The sequence below is a fragment of the Micropterus dolomieu genome, linkage group LG06 (genome assembly GCF_021292245.1).
Source record: "Micropterus dolomieu isolate WLL.071019.BEF.003 ecotype Adirondacks linkage group LG06, ASM2129224v1, whole genome shotgun sequence".
Classification (NCBI taxonomy): domain Eukaryota; kingdom Metazoa; phylum Chordata; class Actinopteri; order Centrarchiformes; family Centrarchidae; genus Micropterus; species Micropterus dolomieu.
The window spans coordinates 24446214-24471430 of NC_060155.1; the positions used below are offsets into that span (position 1 = coordinate 24446214).

The 25217-nt window shown below is 41.5% G+C and overlaps 1 protein-coding gene across 1 annotated transcript in view; it reads right to left on the bottom strand.

Annotated features, from left to right (window-relative positions):
* rnf220a (ring finger protein 220a) overlaps window positions 1–25217 on the bottom strand; it is a 172491-nt gene that overhangs the window by 131850 nt on the left and 15424 nt on the right. The window lies entirely within an intron of this gene.

Sequence of the window (25217 nt, forward strand, 5' to 3'; positions counted from 1 at the left end):
CCCCCCCCCCCCCCCCCCCCCCCCCCCCCTCTCTCTCTCTCAATTATCAATTATCATTTGTCCAGATTGAGCATGCATCATCTGCCTCAACTTTAGGGGACGCACTCACTCAAAATGCAAATTTTGAGTCCACCATTTTTCTTGATGAGCTACTCAGTTTGTGTGCAGGAGTGTGTGTGTGTTGGGAAAGCACGGGGTCTGTCCTGGCCATTCAGTGACAGAAAAGCTTGTCAGCATTATTAGCTTTCCCTCTTGAAACCAGAGGCTATTTAGTGTCTTCTGCTCAGGGAATTGGTTCCCTGACACTGCAGAATTAGTGCCTTGCTCAACTTCCAGAATATTATTAGTTGTCACTTTTTCATTTTCCCAGAAACAGAGAACTACTTTAGTTGAATGACACTTTTTTTAAAACTTGGAATGGAATGATGTGCCACTCACACACATTTCTTTATGCCCAAAAGTAGTTCCTGCTCATCCAAAATCACGAGATGTGTGAAATTAAGTACATACGTTCCATCACATGTCTAAAATGTCTTTCAGGTTGTAGAAGAAGATGTGAGAAAAGGAGAGAGAGCGTACAACTGGGAGGTGTTGGGTGGACAGAGCAGAGGGGATGGGTCAGTGTGTGTGTGTGTGCATGGGGGGTGTGTGAAAGGCTGAAAGAGGGGTGCCTGAAGGAAGCTGAATGCCACCACCCAGTAGGCCGTGAAATCAGAAACCCTTGCCAACAAGACAGCCACCCGCACACCAGCCGTTGAACTGTGTGTGTGTGTGTGTGTGTGTGTGGCAGGGCTCCTCTAGGGAAAGCGCAGTCATGCAAGGTATCACTCCCTGTCCTCCTTCCTCCTCCTGATCTCCACGGCACATCAGTATCCATCTTGCATGTGTGTCTGCGTGTATTACGGCTCTGTTATTTCTCAGCGTTTTCGCTAACATACTAGCTCCAATATGAAATATTGCATTCTTGCCTTACATTAGTCTCTCACAAGAGAGCCTTGAGCATGTAGAAAGAGATAAAGTAAAATGTTTGTTATGATATATCACAACAGATGAGGATTTTAAGGTGAAGAAAGCTGCTTGCCCTCCAAAAAAGCTGCAGGTCAAATGCAAAGACAAGCTTGAGTGCTTTACCCATTACTTCAAAAAATGATACACAGCCTTCTTTACACTTAAAGAATATCTTGCTTGTCTAACTGAACATATTTCACGCTGAAATAAGAGGATGAATACACAAAGAAAAAAGGTTGGTGTGTCAATGCAGTCAAACTGTTTCTTAACGCTGATGTTTTGTTGCTTTTTTCAGTTTCTGAAAGAAAAACAGCATTTTGCTTGCATGTAAGGTTTCCTTAACTCCCTTTTTTTATCCTTCTCTGGTCTGACAAAAAAAAAAAGAAAAGTGTTCTGAAAATGTCCCCCATCCTCCCCCTCTTCTCCTCTCCCTGTCTCTCTGTCTGTCTTTTCTTTTCTCCTTTAACAAACTCTCCTCTTTTCTTGGTGTCTCGGTTAGCGGGCCTGATTACCATGCTGCCGGTGACTTTTCCCCTCTTGTCTCACTCTCACTCTTTCTAAAGAGTACTTAATAAAATTCAGAGTCTGGTCTTCGTGTGTGTGTGTGTATGTGTGAATGTGAGTGAGAGAGAGAGAGTGAGAGAGAGAGAAAAACAGAGAAAGACTTTTCTCTTGTTTTGTTTCTCTCTCTTTCTCTAAAGGGTACTTAATAAAATCTGAGTCCTGCGAGGCCGTGTCACAAAAGCATGGCACGTCTCTCGCACACACACAAACACACACATGCACGGCCCTTAATTTCCATTAGCGAAGAGGAACGCAGAGCTTTCACAAACTAGCGTCTGGGGCTGCAGTTCATTCTCACTCCAATCTGCCAAAGTATAGAGTTTGGCCAGCCAGAGAGGGAGAGAGAGAGAGCGAGAGCAGCAAGACAACAAAATGTTTGTATTTTGCATTTTAACACATATTTTAATTATTTTCTAATTGGACCAAACGGGGGGTTTAAAGTTTCCACATCACCCTTGTGTAAGTCGTCAAACTCATATGTCGTTTTGCACAGTGAAGCTCAAACATCAAAGTACCACCACATTTTAGGGAGAAGGGCGATTTTAAATTTGATAGAATGGGGATTCTTTATTAAACAATAAAAACAAAATCAGGGGGATTGTGTGCTGGCACTTGTCAGACATGTTTCCCAGAATGGGCAGAAAGAAGAAAAATGTTTATTCTGTAGCTTTCTAATCATTTAGGGGGTTAGGGATTCATCTGTAATGACCACATACGGGCTTTCTTCCTGCTGGAAGACTAATGACTTTAGTATTAATGAAAGTCTTTCTTTTCCAGGATGAGAAATTAATCAAAGATAGAGAGGGAGATTGAAGATATTAAAAGTTTAACTGGGGCTAAGTAATTAATTGTCCTCTCAGAAAGCATTTGACAAAGATAAACTCTTCCAAATTAAGATTGGTTTCTGCTTATACACTGTCGGGATGAGTACATGACAAAAGGCAGGATCATATGTGGAAGAAAGACGAAAGGAAGAGATGGAAGAAAGGAAAGTGACAGAAAGCTGAAGAATGGCAAGAGGGATGGGAGAGGAAGGAAAATAGCAAAGGAAAATGGCAAGAATAGAGGCGAAGACAGAGAAATGAAGGGAGGAAAAGAATATTAAAGGTGGAAATACATAAGGAAAAATTGAAAAGGAATTAAGAAAGAAAAGAAATTAGGGGACAAAAACAATGACAAACGATGTAAGGAAAACAAATACGGAATAAAAAGGAAGAAAGGAGGAAAAGAATAATGAAGAAGGGAAAGAGGAGAGGCAGGTAACAAAAAAGAAGGGAAATGAGAATAAATGGTGGGAGATAAGAGATAAAGGCTATAAAACATGAAAGAAACTAAGGTGAAAATAGATCAGGTAGGAAGAAAAGTAGAAGGGTAGAGATAGTGAACGAAGAAATTCTCCTCATCTGCCATCCCCTTCCTCTCCTCTCCCTGCTGACACCCTCCACCTTCCATCCCTCTCTTCCTCGCCCCCTCACTCGCTCATCCTCCCCTCACTGTTAAATTATTCAGGACCACTTCTGCAGCACGCTTGATTAAGTTTTCATTTCGGCAAATTACCATTCGGAAACGCGCCGCGCTACTGAATCACGTAACCACTACAAGCAACGAGACTGTTTACCTGCTGTTGTTGCAGAGAGAGAGGAAGATATGCAAAGAGAAACAAAGGCAGCATAAATGATTGCATTATACCTTAATCATTTCTTTGTATTGTTTGTGATCATTATGTATTGCAAACTGCTTTGTCAATACAGTTAATTCTTTGACAGTCATGCCAGTAAAGAACCTTTCAGCAGAAGTGCGAATTACAAGCTGAAAAAGAGAGAACACAACAGAAATACAGAAAAAGATAAACAGATGTGAAGAGGGTGTAAGGCAGGCAGAGGCTGCTGCTCTGGTCTCTAATCTACTGTACATACATAGTGATGTACTCTGATTGCACAAACAGTCAATAGGTCCCATTAGGAAGAACAATGAGAGGGAGACCAAACATTTGGCACCCAGTTAAACCCCCATTAGTGTGAATGCATTGTAGTCACTTTTCAACTGTTTGTCCAGCGCCAGAAACCTTCACTGCAACTAAGAAGAATGTCTTTATCCAACTAATTGAGATTCAACTTGTATGCACAAGTGGAATTGTAATGGCAGATTTGTACACTTCCCTATCCCAGGAAGTTAAACATCATAACTTATAAACGCAACACTTTTGTTTTTGCCCCCATTCATCATGAGCTGAAGTTAAAGATCTAAGACTTTCTCTATGTACACAAAAGGCCTTTTTCTCCCAAATATTGTTCACAAATCTGTCAAAATCTGTGTTAGTGAGCACTTCTCCTTTGCCAAGATAATCCATCCTCCTCACAGGTGTGCATATCAAGATGCTGATCAGACAGCATGGGTATTGCACAGGTGTGCCTTAGGCTGGCCACAATAAAAGGCCACATCATTGAAAAAAATTCTGCTCAATATATTGAGCACAAGCTCTTTTGTATCATCCCTTTAAAGAAGACAGTAAAGCGGTCGAATACAGTCGGAGGTCTGAGCAATTGTCTCCTCGGACCACAGCTATGGAGCATCCTGACTGGTATCCTGCACGCAAAGCCCATCATGACTGTGATCAGCAGCTAGAGGGGATCCTCCAGGGCAACGTAAGCGGTAGTTAGGTAAATGACGGTGGTTAGGACGAAGAACATGCATATTTAGTCCTGGGAGATGGCAGTGGGAGGTGTGGTCATGATCTATGTATGGCTGTGTTTGCAGGTGTACAAGACAGTGTGAACTCTATGCACATTGTTGTTCCTGGGTGTATGGTATGATTAGGGGAGGGCAAGGTCCTAGCAGGGATGAGGACTATGGCTGTGCGTAATGCATATGTCTATGTGTGTGTTGTCAGTATGCAAGAACATCTGTGTGGTGTGTGAAACATAGTAGTCTCTGAGGCCCTCTAAGGCAGCAGGTATCCAGCGCTTGTGAATCAACCTAATAAATCCCGGACAAGCTGGAACAGACCCCTATGGAAATTACATTCAAATTATTAGCACACACACAAACAAATATGAGCACACACACACACATACCCTCTTCCTTTTCTTATCCCTCCTTATCGCTAATATTAGTTCACATAGGTAGATTTATGGTTGGGCATGTGTACAGACAGCTAATCAGCAACAGACCACAAAAGGGCCCCTCGGTGGCTACAAGACAAAGATATGCATCAGAACACACACGCAGACACACCTGTAGCTAGCCGATAAGCGCTGGCCTTTCATGGTAGAAACAACAGGTTCTGATTTACTACTTGGATAACTGCAGCAAAATGCCTACTGATAATACTTCCCTCACTGTGTGTGTGTGTGTGTGTGTGTGTGTGTGTGTGTGTGTGTGTGTGTGTGTGTGAGAGGAAGAAGAGTTGTAGGCAGTTGATTTGTGTGGTCTCTCTGATGAAAGCAATCTGTCACTGGGTGGTAACACATGTGTCAGTCGGTATCATGTACGGCTGCATCTGTGCGTATTGAGTGTGGTGTGTAAAGGTAGCGTTGTAGATTTACGGTCGTCTCCCATGGCAAAACACCCAACACAGTTCCTCCTGTAGCGACTGACAATGGACAGTGGATTAACGGCCCGCCTTCAGCCTTCCTCCTGTCTCTCACTCTCCCTCCCTCCTTCTTTCTCTGCCTCACTGTATCTCTGTGCTTGTTAAAATCTGGCTGCTAATTAGTGCTTGTGGAGCCTGGTGATATACTATCTGCTATCTTTCTTACACATGCTGGAGAAAAGGAGACATTTATTTTAGTGGTCTTTGGTCTTTCTCTTTTCTTGTCTGTGTCGCCTGGACAGTGTCCGATTCCTTATCTGCTCTGCTCCCTCTCTCGCTGTCTTTTGTTCTCCATTTAGCACTTTTGTTCTTTTTCTTTCTGCTTGACTGTTGCTATGTCAAATTAGTCTGTGTTCTGACCGGCACTAACACTGTGTCAAAAAAATGGAGCCTCCTCATACATTTCGGTTAGACCATCTGACTGCACTGCAGAGATCCCATCGAAGAGGACCATGATGAAGAATGCAGGGTGGTCCAGAAACATTATTTTAAAATGTCATCTAGTAAGACACTAAACTCGAAACAAAAATAAAAAAACATGTGAAAGCATGCAGTCCTAAATACGTTTAATGTATGCAGACCGCTTCTTATTTTTCTTTGTATGCTGTTTTTGACCAACCCAACTAGGGTTGGATGCGAACGCTATCTACCTTCTTTACTACATAATCTGCTGGGGATCATAATTTAAAGGATGTCAATAATTTAAACTATTATACCGATTATACAGGAAATCAACTAGATTGACTTCCAGCACAAATAAATGCTTTATGGCACAAAACGAGAGTGCAAACAGAGTCTTGTGTCAGCTGCAGACAGTGGATAGAGTTATTTGCTAAAGGAAAAATACTTGTTTGTACCCTTCATGATCAACCCATTCTCACTCTCAAGTCGTCACGCATGTTCAAGACCTCTTGGCGCCAGAAACCAGACATTTGCACAGGAGACCCATGTTTGTTTCCTGTGTAAATAAAATGTCAACATTGATTGTTTTTAGTGAAGTTACATAAGTTTACTTAACTTACGTAGTCAAGTAACGTAGTTATTCTTAACCCAAACCATGGGCTTTTATCTTAACCTAACCAAGTAGTTTTGTTGCCTAAACCTAACCAAATTGTGACATTTTACAACTTCAACCACTAGTTTTATTTTGTCTAATTTAACCGGACGTATTTGTTGTTGCTAACTTTACCACGGAGCCCTACACGCCCAAAAAAGACACTAGAGGGTACCAGGGTATTAACAAACAACACCAAGGGGTCTTTACTAAGCGTCTATATGTGATCAGTTGGGAGTGAGAATGTGTTGTCACGATAGCAGAAAACAAACAGGACTTATTCTGGAATCAAATTCTGGAATTAAAAATATCTGTAAAACGTTGTCAAGATATGTGCTGGATACTGAAAAATCAAGGGGGATGCAATAGAAAAGGACATGTGCACAGGAATCAGAGCCTTGTTTTGTTAGCGACATTTGGATCCATCAGAGGTCACAAGACCTCTTTACGTTAATCATACAAGTAATCATACACACGAGAGCTTTAATCCATGCATTCATTTTGTTCTTATTTTTACTGTGTATATCTACATCTATCTCTCTCCTCTCTGCTCTTCTCTCTCTTTCTTCCCTTCTGTCTCTCTCTCAGCACTGAGGCCATAGATCTCTCTAACAGGCACTATCTGCAGCCCTAAGCCCTAATGAGGCATCATAAGGCGAACAGTTTGCAGCAGCGCCGCGCTCCTCTTTTATTTGCCAAACCATATCTCTTCCTTCCCCCCCCTCCCGCCTGCCCTCTCCGCGTCTCTCAATTGCTCTATCAGTCTGCCCTGCTCACCATATCTCTCCCTCTCTGTCTCTTTCCTCCCGTCGTTCTTTCCATCTCCTCCCTTTCTCTCGCCCTCTCTCTCTTGAGCTTCCCGCCATTGTGTTTTATCTCTCTTCTCATTCACCCGTTGAGCTCTCCTCTCTCCTCTCCCCTCTCCCCGTCCTGGTGGTTTGAATCATATCTGGCCGTCTACATATGCTAAAGCCTGTGTAATTACAGCAGCTCTTAAATAAAGACACGCTCCTAAAGCTGTCGGCTGGAATCACAGCCAAACAAGGCAGGAGGGGCCTCTCAGCAGCAACAAAGCTGTCATAGATAGCGCTGGATTTATACCGGCAAGGATGGGGCGGGGGGGGATGAAATGAGATGGATGGACAAAGAAAAAATCATGATATAAGCAGGGATAGGGAGTGAGAAAGGTAAACAATCAATGTAAGAGAATGTTGTGGAAAAATGAGAATGGTGGTTTATATTCAGGTTTAACCCTAGTAAGCATTGTTATTTCTCAAATTGGAATACTGAAAGTTTGAAAGGATCCATTGGAATAATCCATGATACACTCTGTAAAGAAAAGATGCTTTGACTTAGGTCAATAATGCTTTGCGAAGCTGTCACTAGTCAAAGTCAAGCTGAAACTGGTATAGGAACAACTTAACTAGTTAGTAAACTACTAGCTTGAAAGTTAGCCACAAACACAGTAGCAAGCTTAGTCAATCACATGATCTATCTGAGCTTCTTTTATATTTTGTCTGTACTGGACCATTTACTTCCCTGGCATTTTGTATGATTACTGTAGATAATTCCATTCAATAAAGAGTTTAATTGAAGAGGGGGAAAAGCTCTGTCAGCTAACGAGCTTGCTCAGTCGCTAATTGGATAATAAGTTCCCACCGTTGATTCAAAAGACTCATTTGTACTATCAACTCATGTCTCATAACTGCTTAAACTGCCCTTTTTACTCTGAAAGTGGAGGGTTAAATTAGCTACAATAGCTTCTTCCATTTTGAATCCTCCGGCTCTGTGTTCTCTCAAAAGTTCAGCACTATTAGGACAGCGTGTTATTGGTCAACGGAGCAAATTCATTTCAAATTTCATTCAGGTCATAGTTCACCAAAGTTAAACAACGTGACATATTCACATGGATTTATTTTGCCCCCATGAGCAAATCCACTAATGGCAGAGATTCCATTGGAATTGAAATTAATTTTACTTTGAAATCTTGCAATTTTAAATGCCCGTGTGACCTTAAAATTATTATCAGATTGACAATCCTGTATTTTTCAGATGTAATTATTTTTGTACAAACAAATTTCATAGGTAACGAAAGAATGACCTGCCCCTAATATACCATACAAACCATGTTAAGTAAAATCGGGTCTTTGTTAAACATACAGTAGTTCACTGTGAAGACGTCAAGAAACAAGTGAGAGAAGTCTTTGTGACCAAATGAGCATCAGAACAATATATCGTGATAAAATACTGCTCACTTGACCCCAGTTCTTGGCAAGATTGCCTGAAAACACTGCATGGATTATTAGTCTTGAACCCTTATGACAGCTCTTTAAAACAACACAATGTCAGAAAGTCTCCATTCCATGAAACAATTTCCCCCCTGCCAAACAAAGACGTCTATTCAAGCCTAACATGTCTCTGCCGTGTCATAGTCATAAAGTCCTCCTGTCTGTCAAAATGTAACAGCTAAAGTCAATATTATCCATGCATCCTTGCTTTTAGGGATGAATTTCAAGCACTCTGCTTCTGTATATCATCTGTCGGTCTGTCCTTGAACCTGGACTGACTAGAACTAAATGAGAGATCCATGTGATGGGCTCCTGCTCTGAATGCTGGGCTGTTTTTTTTCTGTTTTTACCCACAATTTCCTAAACCTTTTTCTCCAAGTATTCCAGCCATCTCATTTGTACTGCAGGGATGCCAATGGTTCCTTCTTCACTTCCTCTGTTTATTTCACTTCTTCTTCTTCTGGGCTTTAGGTAGCCTTGCTGTGTTGTCCACAACAGGTTTTACCCCTTCGTTTGCCTTTCTCCTTCTCTTTTAGAGACTCATCATTATCATCCCACCAATTACTCACTGTTTTCCTCACTCTCCTGAACTCCTTCACCTTTGTCCCCTTTACACATCTTCGTCTTCTCTCATCTTCTTCCATCATCTTCATCCTCCCACTCCCTTTCCTCCTCCTCCTCCTCCTCCTCGCTCTTACTCCCTCCTTCCATTTCTCCCTCTCTCTTTCTATCTTGACTTCTGTAATTCATCAGTGCAAGCAGCAGTACAGATTGATCAGCCTCTAAAGGCAGTGCTGTGTGTGCTGCTGATGTAGCAGTAACCTCCGCTGAATAGTGAGCAGCGTGTGTGTGTGTGTGTGTGTGTGTGTGGGTGTGTGACCGGCACCAGGAGAAAGTGGAGGGGACGTTTTTTTTAAATGTATTAATCGTTGTGGTAACAGGGGATGAGAGTGGTTAAGACATGCCCATCTTTTGAGAGAGAGACCATATGTGACACATATGCATCTGCACACACATACACACACAAACACACAAACATAAACGCATTCTAATAACCCGAGGGTTTGACCCAAGTGCTTTACACCCTTGTCTCAGCCAACACACACATACTGATACCTAAGATACAATCCTCACCACACACACATATAAACACACACCATCTATGGGGAAATACAAGGCAATTTATCACTAATCACTAGACTCCCTAACTTTGTATTCATCTGGATTTCCTATGATTAATAGCTTTCCGCAGCAAACTTTATCTCTCTGAAAACTGCATTTGAGTGTCTGCGTGCGTGTGTTTGGAAGTAAGTGCTCTACAGTATAAGCAGACATAAACCAGTGTTTAATTGTTTGGGGAGAGAATGTTGGATTAGCCACAAGATTACTTCTTCAAATGCATCTTCCTCTGTCTTTTCCTCACTCTACCTCCTTCACTTCTTTCTCTTTTACTCTTTTGTATGTTGCACTCCATCTGGCAGGATATGGGATACAGGGGGGTGCAAAGGAAATAGAGGAAGAAAAGGAAGGAGATATTGAAGGAGGTCTTTAGTGCTTTTCAATTCCCTTCTTTCTCTTATATCCATTTATCCTGCATAAATAAAGGAAGAGGGCCATAATAAGGTAACTGGCTGTTGTGAAAGCAGGTTAAATCAATCCTGTAATGGACAAAAACATGTTTTTCACCAAAAAAGGTCTGAAATAAAATTATTGAAGGAACATGTTCTCTCAGTTTTTGTCATTGCTTGAAGAATATTAACATGGTCAAGTCGGGGTTGTATTAGATTGATTTTGCACAAAACCCAAAGGATTGCTTAAAGTTGCTGGAATCATTTTAAATATTTTTATTAACTCGTACCACTTTAGTTTTTGATGGTAGATCGTGTGTGGTTGAGCTTTCTGCAAGACTAGCGAGGAGGAGACGGAGAAGGAGGAAGAGGAGGAGCGGAGGGAAGAGATGATGAGAGGAGGAGGCCAGAGAGGGAGGAATGGATGAGGACAACAGAAGAGAGGAAGCAGAGGAGCTGGCGAGTGGAGGAGAGGTGACAAGGCTTCAGGGACAGACAGAGGCATGAATAATTTATCAACACTTCTGATGGACAGATTAGGGGAAAAAATGAAGAGAGACGGAGCGAGGGGGGGTAGAGGAAGCGAGATTGAAAGCAGAGGAAGGGGAGGAATAAAATGACAAACAGAAAGAGAAGAAGAAAGCAAGTGAAGGGTGGAGGGGCCACACACTGGAGCTCTTTGATCCTAACAAACCCTCTCACCCTGACACCACCATGCCATCTGTGGCCCGCACTGTGTGTGTGTGTGTGTGTGTGTGTGTGTGTGTGTGTGTGTGTGTGTGTGTGTGTGTGTGTGAGAGAGAGAGAGAGAGAGACAGTGACAAAGGAACAGGGAGATGGAGGGAAACAGATCCAGACGAGGTCTGTATATTGTGTTTTTATGATCCGAATCAAGTTCAGTCACAAATTCAAACCTGTGCTTCTTATAGTATTATTGATACATTTCCAAATTTATCCACACATTGTGTGAGAGTGTGAGCTTACCAGAACTGATTTCCTCAACATTTCACTCTGGCATGAAGAAGACAGCATCACGCGTCTTTGGTATTTTTGTTCTAAATGCTACAATCATAATGTGATGAAATGCAAAAGAGACAAATTAAATAAAAATTATACTAATAATTGATTTTTAACATGCATACGTTATACATCTGTTATGAAATAGATCAACTTTCAATCTATCTTTGAATTGCTGAGTCTGGTTTATCTAACCCATCATATCAATCAATCAATCATGACCAACATCCCATGATGTCATCTGGTGAAGGTTTCTACTCCTCAGCCCAAAATTGCAGATTAATACATGTATTATGACGCCTCCAGCTATAATGATGTTCTATTTAGGTATTAAATATTAATAGTGTAATTTGGGTGTCATACACCTTTAAACCTACAGGATTCTGAACATTTAAAAATGGCTGTGGTTAATTTTTCAACCCTGTGGTCAAATGCCACAATTAGCATTCTAACCACTTATGTGTATGTGTGTGTGTGTGAGGAGGTGATGGATGCCTGATGCCAGACATCCAACATCAGCCACCTTAGTGTGTAATGTGTGTATTGACAGGAAATTATCAATGCAGTGACGACAGGACAGAGGTGGTCAAAGTACCCTCAGGTGCTACCATTCATTAACTATACAGATCACATGAACACACAGACACACACACACATTTCTGTATTGCTGTAAATCTGACCAAACACTTGTCCCCGTCCCCCATGTACCCATTAAAGAACATCATCCATCAGCCGTTCTCATCTTTTTTCACCTGCTTTGACTTTCACATGTTCTTTTTGTCCTCTCTCATTTTCTCTTCCTGTTACTCTGACAGCCTCCCGGTACACCTGCCTTTCATTACCGCAGCCGGCACTTTTCAGCTTATACCACTGACCGTGTCTGTGTGTGTGCTGGCAGGAGCGGGGTCAGCATGCGGGCTGTCGACATTATACCATGGCCATTCCACGCTGTCTACAACAACCCCACCATGTAGGAGTCTTTACCTCCAACCCCACACTCTCCTCTGACACACACACACACACAAACTGCCATAAATGGTTGGCCCCAGCGACCATCTATTACTAGACCTTGCGCTGTGCTTCTGTGCCAGGTTGCAAGACATGTGACCCAACAGTGAACACACACACAAACACACGTACATGCAACAAGCCTTCCTTCCTGACATTGATGCAAAGTCAGTGCAGTTTTTTTTCTGTGCAGTTTAAATCCCTTTATTCCTACTGTTACTTGTTGTTTGGATTGTTTAAAGCTGCATTGATCAATATTGAACAGTGCATCGCATGACTGTAATTTGATGTGTAATGTGACAGGTGTCGCTTGTAGTGATGAACCCATAGAGAATCATCACCCAGCTCTGCGGTTATCCTCTGCTCTACAGAGTTTGTTTGCACCATTAAGTTAATTGTTTTGGTTAGCGACTAGCTGGTGAACACAGTGGAGCATTTGTAAAAAAAAAATAAAAAAATAAAAAATCTTATTGTAATATATAATGTATTTATATTTTACAAAACGTAGGGTCTAGACCTGCTCTATATTAAAATTGCAATGAGAGAACTTCTAGTATGAATTGGCCCTATATAAATAAAATTGAATAAACAGAATTTTTATTTTTTCCCCAAACAAGATACAGCCAGTTTGTAGGTCCATATTTGAACTTTAAACATAGCCACCTAGCTGTTTCCCATGCCCGCTGTCATCATGCTAAGCTAGGCTGAAAACAAACAGATTTCAGCTCCTTGCTTGACACACAGACTTGAGACTGAAAGCAAATAAGTTTTAGAAATATAATGTAAGTAGCAAAGCGTAATTACATGGATGCATATGAAAACTATCTGACAGTTAATTTAGTTCGCTCAACATTAGCCTTTGAGCCAAAATAAATCTTGACTCCTTTTGCCCAGTTTATGATCCGGTATTCACAGAATACCAAACACAACCATTTAAATGTAAGTTTATAATTCTCTGCAAAGTTGCTATTAGCACTGACCCTGTTTGGAAATTAAAAGGTGAGTTCAGAGATAATACTCCCTTTTAGCACAATTGTTTGGAAATATTTAGAAATGTGTGTTTTGTTTTTCTGGGTTTTGCAGGATGGTGTTGTGAGGTGTCCATGTCAGTAACCATCGTCCTGTGATGAACCAACCCTGCAGTCACTTCACAGTCTTTGGCTACCCACAGCAAGAAGCTTTAGTTAACACCATCTTCAGCATGATTTGGGAGGGGGGGGGGGTGCTTTTAATCTCACCACCACTGGCCTTTAGGTCCTGACCTAGTCTTTGCGCGACACTGCTCTGACAATTACATGAAAGTACACACAGGGTCCCTAACAGACTGCTGAGCCCCCACTGGTGACGTCCCAAAGGTCATTAGGCTTCTTCCTGCGAAACAAGGCAGCGCTAACAAGTGTACCGCGAGGTTTAATATGGTGTTAGTGCTAAGATATGAAAAAAGCTGAAAGCCTGTCTCTGTGGCTGGCTTGGTTTATGTTTTTTCACCCACTGACTTTCCTTCCAGAACCAAAACTGAGTATGTAACAGACAGGAAACAGAGCAAGACAGACAAAAAAACTAAAGAACAGCAAACTAGGTCATGCTGTGTTTTAGGATTTGTGCTTTTACTTGGTGAAATAAAATCACCCTTTACCCATAGTGTCTATGTGGAGTCACAAACAAAGTATTAAAAACACTTTCATTAACACAATCAAATATGTTTTGTCCTATTTAACAACGCTGAAGGAACAAGGCTCTGTGCTTATGAAGAAAGCAAGGAGGAAAGATCAGGCTGAGTTAAGCACTTGTGCATTCACGCACACACACCCTTGCGCACACACACACACACACACACAAACACCCACACTCCCCTGTTGGGTGTAGAGGAGAATCAATATGTCTTTGAATGAGGGTCAGAAGGGTTGTCTGCCCAGGGAGAGCTGACAGATTTGCTCTCTTTTGCTCTGCTAAGCCCCTGCCTGCTTCTAAAACCCCCTGACACACACATACACACACACACACACACACACACAGATGGAGACACACACAGACATATAGATGGAGAAACACACACATACAAACAGATGGAAGGAGACACATGCACAAAGATGGGATGCTTCTCCAGGAGGCCAGAATTCCGAGCATTTTGCCGCGGAGATGTGATATTAGACGTTCTACATCGAAATGAACCCTGATGCGCACCCCGCTAAGTGTGTGTATGCCTGTACCACCAGCCTTGGCAAGTGTCGTAACTCAGGGTAGGACACAAAGAAGAGAGTGAAATGTATGAGGATAAAAACAGACATATATAATTAAAGCTAAACTGACATAAACAGTCACTCCACTCTTGACATTTACCTTTTATCAAAGCAAACTGTAACTGTTTTAACCAGCCTGACTTCAATGTGCCCCTTGCAACGGATGAGGACATTTGGCCACAAGGTGATCATTTTAAATAGCTAGGACAGTGTAGACGTACACTTGTACATACGCATCTTCTCGCGTAACACAGGGAACCATATTGTCAACTTCTGAAAGTGAACAGGACAGCAAAGACAGAGATGATATAGGTTGACTCAACAGTCAGGGAAAGGCAACACAGAGCAGATGAGGATGCAAAAAGTATTTTTACAGAAAGCAATAACCAAGGGAAAATTAAGTCAAGGTGGAAGTGACCGAAAAAACAGACCAAACACTCCCTGTAATATCTCCTCAATCATCATCAGCCACTTCTCTTACTTTCCAGAAATGTCCCTCTAGAGTTAAAAACCCTTAAATATGAATCTCACATGTTGTTGCTTCAGATATCATTCTGTATACAGTGGTCTTGCCTGATTTGTTGAACATTTGCAATCTTTGAACATATTCAGAAGTAACAGTCAAACCTCATTTTTTTCCTAGACTAAACTTTTTTGTAGTGTGGTGTCCGAACAATAATGCTGCGATGATGTGTATTTATCGTCCTTATTTAAATAATAATAATAATTTGAACATTTTAGCCTGGGCATGGAAAAATGGTATGGGATTTGTGTCCAGACAAACAAATATCAATCTATAAATGATTATTATTAAATGTAAATCAACACTCAGACTGCTTTTGTTGCCGTACTGGTGTAAAGTGGGCTTTGAGGTCCGACAACACAAAAACACCACAGGGTTAAGTAGATAATAGTCTTAAATGCTGGATATTCCTACTCATGATAATTCAAAATGACATCCATTAGGATGTGATTTCTAAGCAGATCAAAGGACCCAGAGCCGTTTGAAATGGATCATATGATGTGGATTACAAGAATGACGTAACGGTGAGAGATAATGTTTCTTAAAGAATGTTCATTTTAACAAGCGTTCAAATAAATAGCTGCTCTCACCCTCTTCAGTTCTTTACATTCTTTTATTTTGCTACGTCCCTCAAACGCTCCTCATCGTTTCACTGATAATCACATGACTCACAATCAGACATGTGGATCCAAACAGAAGTATGAATGTGTCTGTGTTTGACAATTTGCGTGTGTGTGGTTGTGTATGTGTCCTGTGTGGCTGACATACTAGAACAGCAATTAGTAATCACTCATGGAGCTAATGACAGCAATCAATGAGCTTTTAAAACCAGCCATTTGATAATTACAACCATCAATGGTCACCCATGGATTCATTATAGTACTATGCTCTCTCTCTCTCTCTCTCTCTTTCTCTCCCCTCTCTCCCACTGTCTCCTTCACTATTACTTTCTTACTCTGACCCTATCGGTATTGTACCTTAGCATCTTAACAATCTCAAGCAATTTAATGAAGTGTGTAATTATTTACTCTGTTGTCAGTAAGTTAAAATGTCCAAATACAAATTTTTTAATGACTCAGCATATAAACAAACAGAAAATCAGAAGGGATGTATTTTACCATAATATCCAACCATCCATCTATCGTCAACTGTTTGTCCTGTGTACAGGGTCGCGGGTATACCATAATATACTGTTGCCTATTTAAATATTCTATCACAAAATGTACTATGCACCTTTACTTTTAAGGAAAATGTTAAGAAGGCCACAAGTTGTGTTTTGGTGACAAGATAAATTCACAGGTGACAATGTTTTTGGTAAACTCTTACTAATTAATAGCAACATGGTATAACAAGCAAAAACATGAAGGGAGGAGAAAGGAATCAAAAGACAAAGAAAGAGGAATGGAGAGAGACAATGCTCAAACAATTCTGCTTATAGAATCTGCAACTGGGTAAATAATATGTTATTCTTTCCCTTAAGTTCGACCCATTTCCAAATTTCACTGTCTGATTTAAGATGTTATTCAGAATCAATGCAGTCACTGGATCCCCTCTGAACAATAGCTGAGGCAGTTTTTCTTTAAGTCAATCAGAAAGTTGCTTTCTATGGAATTTCTTGTCACTGATTCTGAACTGCAGTTCCAGTTTACTGTACTTAAACCACTATTTTTCTTTTCTTCTTCTTTCTTCTTCTTCTTATTTTTTGTTTTATTTTATTTTCTATCGTTAACTAACTATTGGAAACGTCCAAATATGATACTTTTGTAATGCCATTATTTTTTTTTGTATAGGCTTCAATGGTGGTTGTATGGAATATGTGTAGATTTGCAGTTAAATTCGTTCTTGTTTTGTCTTCAGATGGAAGCATGAACCACAACCAACACTAGGTACAATAGTTTGTTTTAATCACAAACCCGAAAAATGATCCTGAAGTCAATTGAAGCTGTTGTGTCCAATTTTGTTTTTTTGTGACCTTGACCCTAAAATCAGGTTCACTCAGTGAAAATGAAGTGTCTGGGTGGTCAGCTGACAACTACAGGATCTGAATATGAGCTAACCTGCACATCATATAGATACACAAGTGTTCCTGTGTGAGTACGTCTAGTAATGTGTGTGTGTGTGTGTGTGTGTGTTTGTGAATGCGCATTTGTGTGTGCGTGTGGTGCGGATGCACAATTACCAGGCAGGCGCGAATCGATAGGTGCCTGCTGACAGATGGATTAGCACGGTAAACAGATGATACACACACCGCTAAATTATTCATCTGCTGAACAGTGGGCTGGGTTTCCACACGCCGGGTGACGAGGGAGAAGAAGAGACAGGGGTGGGGGGGAGGGATGGAGGGAAGGAGGGAGAGGGGTGTGAATAAGGAGGATGAGGAGGAAGAAGAAGAGAGCACAAAGAGGAAACATGTGTTTCTTGAGTAACTTAGGTTTCATTAAATCATTTTTTTCTTAGACGGGAGAGGTTGTGACCTGTAGTAAAGGTCATTACCTGAACTCAAACCTCAGACTTCATGAGTGCAGTGTATGTGCTTCAGCTCTCCTTAGAGACTCAACTACGAGGCAAAGAACACCCATGGACAGACAGACACTATCCCTCTAATGCCTTCTAGATATGCAGAGGCACCACAGGGTCAAAGTGAAGTGTCTTGCGAGGCATTTGAGATACCGAACACACACACACATGCGTAAACATCGACACACTCATCCTTTCTTTATCCGCGTCTTTTTCTGAAGTGCGGGCAAATCCGTGATCATCGACTGTTTATGCCTTTAACAAAGCCCGCCGCATGAATGCAATTTCATATGCATAAAAACACACACTAGAGGTTCGGGGAATGTTGTGGATAAACCTGATCATGCCGTAGGAGAGACATGCACCATTATGTTTGGAGCTGAAGCGTCTCACAAGCAGCGAACATTTCATACAAGGGACAGCCCCATTTAAATCAATGTTCTCAGACGGTCTTTTGGTAGGAACAGCCTGTTTATACACAGACTTCAATGAGACCTTTAAGGCTTTGGCACTACAGAGTGCACTCCCAATATTGAATAGTGTAGATTCTGGAGCATGCAAATCATATGAGCATGCACAAACACATTCACACACACTCTGGCATGCATATAAAATACACATTATTGATTTGTTTCACCTTTCTGAGGGACTTTAGAGGCCTTTTTGCAGCAGATGCTAAACTCTGGTCCTCAGGGACGGCTGCAAACTTTTAATGGCAAGTATGAAGAAATTTGATAATACACAGTGATATCTGACCACTAACTGCAACTTTCATCTTCAGGAAAAGAATAGCTCGCTGTCAAATAAAAGCACGAAAATTCCTTTCCTTATTTAAAAATGTGTTTCACTTCCAAAAAATCTACAGGTGCAACTGGTTTACTCTTGTCACTTGTAAAAAAAAAAAAAAAAAGAAAGAAAAAAGGTGTGTGTTTGTGTGTGTGTGTGTGTGTGCTAAGTAACCGGCCGGTCCAGCGCTTTGGAGCGACAGTGCGTTAAGAACAGCTAACGATCTTGAACCCATAACTCCCTCCTCTCTCTCTCTCTCTCTCTCTCTCACACACACACACACACACACACACACACACACAAACTGTTCGTTCGCATCATGGCTACCATCAGCAGTAACCAATCAGATTTGATGAATAATTCAATATTAAAGAGGGTGTGACCAAGACAGAAAGGGGGGAGGCTGTGCCAAGCAAGTGGGCTTTTTGGAAATGGGCCTGCTGTTTTGTGTGTGTGTGTGTGTGGGGGGGGGTCTGTGTATGTATGTGTGTGTGTGTGTGTGTGTGTGAAAGTGAGAGAAGCAAGGGGGGGAGGCCTGTCACACTAGACTGCATCCACAAACTGGCTGCAGATTAGATTACTGAGGAGAGGAGAGGAGAGGAATAGAGGGTGGAGGAAAAGGGTGGAGGAAAAGGGTGGAGGAAAAAAAGGCTAAAGAAAAAGGAAGAGAGGAGAAGAGAAACTGAAGAGAGAAGACTCTTAACACATCTGCATTAGGAGGTGTCTAAACGCTGGAGGTCTCTTGAGAAATAAGCACATCTCTGCTTCTGCCAGACTTGTAGGTACAACATGTGGCATTGTACAGAGTACAATACACATTAATACATTATATCATTTTGAGATTAATTAGAATTCTTTGGTAAAGTTAAACCATGATTCAAAGGATTATTACAACTTTACTGGAGAGGATAAACATGTTGTTGTTTTTGTTGTTTTACAATGCCCATACATTCACTTTTCTCAGCACTACTAACTTTTTCAGTGAGAGATGGTAGTAGGATATATTTGCCTTTTTTGTACAGAAAAAAATTTTTGTCCTGGAAAAGAAATCCAGCTTCTTTTCTGAAAAAAATCCTTTAGTGTAACAAAATGTAAAAGGCAGTTAGGTGCAGGCATAAGTTCAAGGCTGTGGCATGCCATAACCTTATGTGAGCTTGTGTGGGTGTGTGTGTGTGTATACATATTAAAAGCTAAATGTGTGTTGTGTTGCCAGGTGTGCTGTGGTTCTATGAGGCTCAGTGGAGTTTTAACGCAGGGATTTTATTGGCCAAAGCTGACATCACCAGGGGAACAAAGTGGAATTCCTGAACTCGGGACGCTACAGACCTGGGCCTGTGTGTGTGTTAGAGAGAGAGAGAGAGAGAGAGAGAGATAATGCCTCTGTATTTGCTACAGGGATTGTGTAATTTTTCCTTCAAAGCAACCTCGATGAATCCCTGAAGGCCATGTGACATCCTGTTCTCAGAGAGGTCCACCTGATTTTGAAAATTCCTGAGTCAAGTAGGTGGGAACAAGTGAAGTATTATGTCACCATAATAGCAGGTGTTTGCTCATTTGAAAGTGAAAAAAGACCTATTTTAAGAGTGAAAATAAGATGAAATGACTTTTGAGCCTGGGGAATATTTTGTAGGGCACCACAGAGGAAATCCTCTCATTTCATCCGCTCTCCTTCATTTGCCTTCCACTAGCTCTAGTGGCTCATTTGTGTAACCTACTCCTCAACACACACACACACACACACACACACACACACACACACACACACACACACACGCACGCACGCACACACACAGTGATCTGTGTCCAAATGGAGTGGCTGGGCCGACAAAAGGCTCGACAGGAAGCGACTAATCCTTGATCTGCGCAGAGTCGCAACAATGACCGCAAGTCACACCAAGTGACACACACACACACACACACACACACACATACATGTAGACAATCGCTGCTTGCTTCAAGTTGCCACCCAGGAAGGAGGGGAGGGAAAAGGAATGGCCTGAAAGAAAATCTTTCCAGATTCCAATTACTATTTCATTTAAAAAATAAATGCTTCTAAGAGCAAAAGAGAAAACTTAACACAGTGAAAAAAAAAACCCCAAAAGCTTTTGTTACCCTATATGTGGATTATATGTATGGATCAGATGCAAGAAGGCTGGTATTGACAGGGAAACAGACACACACTCCTCACCCTGGGGGAGCCGCCTAAAGGGCAGAAGGGCACACACTTGGGGGTAAACAAAGCCACCACAAGAAGGACAGTCCCTGATGTGTGTGTGTGTGGGTGAGTGTGTCTGTGGCACATAGTGGAGACTGACAGGGAGGCAACATGAGAGGGACAAGCCTTTTAACATCTGGCTAAGCACTGACAGGGAGACACACACACACACGCACAGACAGGCAGGCAGGCAGGCAGGCGGACGAGTCCCAGTCCTAATTATTAGAACACTCTTACTTAACTTAACCCTGCCACTAGACCGTGACAGGCAGAGATGCAAGGAGGGAGAGGGGGGAGGTAGAGGTGGAAGAGGGCATATTTTTGCGAGGACAAGGAGAAGGATGAGCGTTTCTGTCTCCTTGAGGGATTTTTTTAACCCCTTACATGTCACGGCAGGGAGAGAGAGAGAGAGAGAGAGAGAGAGAGAGGGGGGAATGGAAATGATAGGAAAATTAATACATTTAAAAAGAACTGACATTAACAGTCAAAGCCACTTGCAGAATCTGAAAACATCAGAACCCCACCCACGCGGTTTGTTTGACAGGTGGTCTGTGGAGGGCAGTGCAGAAATCCCACAGTAATGACTGCTTAGCACTAAAGATGGAAACAAAATTCAAAAAAAATCTGTTTGTCATCTATCAACATCAGTATCATTATCATCCATCTTCCCTTTGTGATAACTCTCTTTTTCCCCCAGTTTATTTTTCTCCACTGTGACATTTTTTTATAGCTACAACTATTTGCTCTACTCGTCCCCAGAAAGAAACAACACACATGACATTTGCTCTGCTGAACAGGGGGACAAAAAGATGAAAATAAACAAAGAAAAAGAGGCAACACCAAAAAAGAAAAGAAGAGAGACGAGGAGGAGGATGAAGAGGAGGCCTCTCGCTGTGTGTTTTAACAGCTGTGTGTGATGCACTCTGTTAAACGTTAAAATGAGAAATAGGAAGCAGGAAAGTTTTGAGCTCCAATATCTTGGATTCTGACTGTTCTTCAAGAAGACACCATCAGTTTAGGTCAGGAAGCACTTTCTACAAGTGCATCAAAGTTATTTGAGTAAAACAATTCCAAAACAAGGACAATACATGTGAATACTACACAATTCTACCTGTCTATCGAGTGCTGTCTTAGGAATCCCTCTGCTTTTATTTCTGTCAGGCATATGGGATCTGCATTTTAGCTCAGCATCTCATCATCCTCCCTCTTTCTCTCTCTCCTTCCTTCCCACAACCATTTTTTTCTTATTGCTTTTATCTTTTCTTGTATCTCACCCCCCTTCCTCCCTCATGCGTTCCTTCCCCTCAATCTGTGCTAAAAGAATTTGTTTTCTTTCTTTCCCCGCCAGCCATTTCGGTTCCTTTTTTCAGTAGCACATTTGTCTTCTTGTTGACTTTTTCAGTCCCATATTCTTGTATTTACTGTCTATCTTCATTGTGTGTGCAGAAAATTTCCATTGACAAGTGAAAAGAAGAAAGAAAAAGAAAGGAAGCAGAAAGATGAGGAAGCTGGGTTAGGCATTCGGGGTCAGGTTCAGTGTAAATCTCCCAGGCTTGTAAATGTGGAGGGCGGAGAGAATGTAAACAAACAGACTACAGCTGTCACACACTCAAATGGGGAGATGTACATACATACAAAGAGAAGGGGGGAGGAAAAGAAAAATTATGGAGAGATTGTAGGAGAGAAAAATAGATAAGTAAGAGGCAGAGGAAAACAAAGACGATGGAGCATGCTGGATACTGAGGCACAAACACACGCACAAACCTTCACATTGACATGTTGCGCAAAAACATCAAATCTCTTCCACAAACATACAACTGCACTGCGGGGCGCATTGTTTTATTTGTCAATATCCCCATTAATTCTAGTCACACATCCCATAATTCCATCCTCTCTTTTACTGTATATGCTCTGCTTTCACCCCTTCATTCTCATGCTAAAAGCTCACAATGTGAATACAGTAAATTGTAATAGCTTTTACAATAATATGACATGCCTACTCCTCTTAAGGCATGATGGGGCCTTTATGTGCAGGTTTAGCGGATGACAGGTTAGCGGGTTTAGTTAACAGCCACCGTGCCTGACGGTGCAGTGGGGGGATTTGGGAGGGCTTAGCACAGAGTAGGCTACCGTTGCTTGGAGTGGCATGCGGCAGGCTCAAGGGAATCGCATGCAGGGAAGTTGAGGATGTAGTTTTTTCAAGTTGTGTTAACATAATTTTTGGTTCAGTGTGAAGCAAAGAAGAAAGAACCACCATCACACCTTGGTTTAATTAGCATGACAGATGATTGGATTGTAATGGGATAGTATTTAGACACATATAATCAAGATGTAAATGGGTGAATGCAAGACAGATATAAAGGAGGGGTGGATAATTTGCATCACATTTAAAGATTTGGTCATTGATAGCCACCTATAGAGAAGTTTTGTTTTGTTTTTTTATTACTAAATACACAGTTTTTGTGTTACTGGTTCTGTTTATACTAATTTGGGTATTTTAACAGACGACACTATCTCAGGACAAGAACCTCAATATTAATAATATACAAAATCCAAGATTACAATGAATCGTAACATGTTTATGTCCACAAAACTATTTCACAAAACTTTCTGCAATATCTGCGATATGAATAACTACCTTATGTGTTAGGTTGGGGAATTATTGTGGTTACTGTTAATAAAACTGTGTACATTAATTGCTGGTCTGTGACTGAATGTGGAGTCTGGCACCCTGCTTGAAAGTCTGACATGCTGCGTTGCGTTACACAATGATCCTAGTATTGGCACTAAACTTTGGCTTTGGATATAAATTGATGTGCGGAATCATCCAATATAGAGAAAATTCCAAAGGATACTGGACTAGCATGTGTGTATTGTGTTATTCAGTCCATGCGGCCATACATTTTTGGTTAGACACAAAGGTTTTGTGGATGCGGGTTGCCTGAAAATTTCTGAACACTAAATTCTAATCAAAGTCCATGTAGTAGTAACATAGCAAGAATTTAAGTTTTGGAAACCTTTGAAACTTAATCTAGTAGTTTTAATTATTTGCCATCATATACTGTACATTTCCAGACTCAATATTACATTGTTTTGTACTAGGATCTCTGATGACACAGTATGATTCCAAGCATTATAAAGCTCTTTTCACTGAGATTTTCAAGAGGTATGTGTGAAGCAGCACGAAGGCTGCTAGTTAGCTAATGTGTGTGTGTGAAGCAGCGAGAGCACTGTTCTCATGGGATTGTACCAAAGTGTTGTTTGTTCTTTACGCCTCCACTGGATCGCCAAAACCAGTGAAGGAGAACCCATAATACTTTGCTGTAGGCAGTGCCTCTGCACATCCAATTGCATTAGAAGCCTATGGTAGAGGTAGAGGCTACTTGTGCCAAGATTTAACCTGATTAGATACAGATTCAGCCGTTCCAAAAGACAGCACAGGAGCCCTGTACCCATCTCCTGTTCTATTTCTGTCTGCAGCCTAAGTGCTTACAAATCTGTAGTGATAACATGGCACATATGACAGTGACCACAGGTCTTTTGAGCAAGGCACTTTGCAAGTACTCCAGTTGGTTCAAAGCCACCACAAACTGAAAATGTGGATTTCAAATGCATTTCAAAAAGGTTTTAAATCAATGGGTTCCAATTCCATAGTAGAGTTGTCATTTCTTTCTTTCTCTCCTCTCTTTGTTCTTGTCCCTTTCCCATTCTCACTGAATGTGCTCTTTGATATCTTTCTCTTCCTTCTCATTCCTCCCCAGCCAGCCACCGGGTGTCATTTTCCCAATTTCCTTCTCTCCATCCCTTCCTTCATCCCTCTCTTTCTCACCCTCTCTGTCTCTCCTGTGGTGGTCTTTTTATCGGATCAGTCTCAGGTCGTCGCCTCTGTCTCTCATGTGTTCCATCAAGGATGCATCCCTCAAACACACACACACACACACACACAAGCTCTCCTTCCACAAGAGGTGGAGGAGGAATGAAAGAAATAATGGCAAAAAGGACAGAACAAATTTATTTTATGAAAGGAAAGACAAAATGCTAAAAAGAAAATAAATAAGAGAGAAAGACTTTCTCTTTTAGTTAAATTAAAGACTATAAACACATTTCTGTCTGTCTGTCTGTCTCCTAATTTGTCACTGAGATCCGATGCAGCTTGTTGACATGTGTAGGAGATGTCGGTGCTCATGCTGAGAGCTGTATGCTTGGAAGAGTGTTTGTGGAAGCTTGTGTGTTTGTGCTTGGAGCTCTCACAACCCCTCTCCCACCTCCCTTTTATTACAGACACACACATGGACTGCCAAGGTTTTGGGTATGTGGGTAAATCTTTTGGCATCAGGGCTGCCAGCGTGGAGCTATGATGAATGCTGATGGCAAAGAGCATGGCCGTTCTCTGAACCAGTCACTCACACACACACACACACACACACACACACACACACACACACACATACACAAACACTAATCAGATTTCCAGTGCGTGAGGGCCAAATGGCAGCCTTCCACTGGTGAATGCTAATGTGACCAGTGGAGCTTGTGGGCTTGTGAAACAAGGATAGGGAGTGCCAGGAGAGATGATGACAAGAGAACATAGATGGGATTGTTTATTGGCGTGTGTGATGCTAGTGTGTAAAAATTTGCATTCTTTTACAAATTGCAGCAAGTTGTACTTTGGTTTTAATTTGAGGGCAAGATTTAGATTTGGCTGTGCGTGTTTATGTGTCTTGTGCTGTATAGGTTTGTGCATGTGTCTTGTTTTCAGGTTTAATTATTACAGTTGTCTGTAGAATAATCCTAGAATATGGTGGTTTAAGTTGTCATAACAGTTTTTCTAAAATGT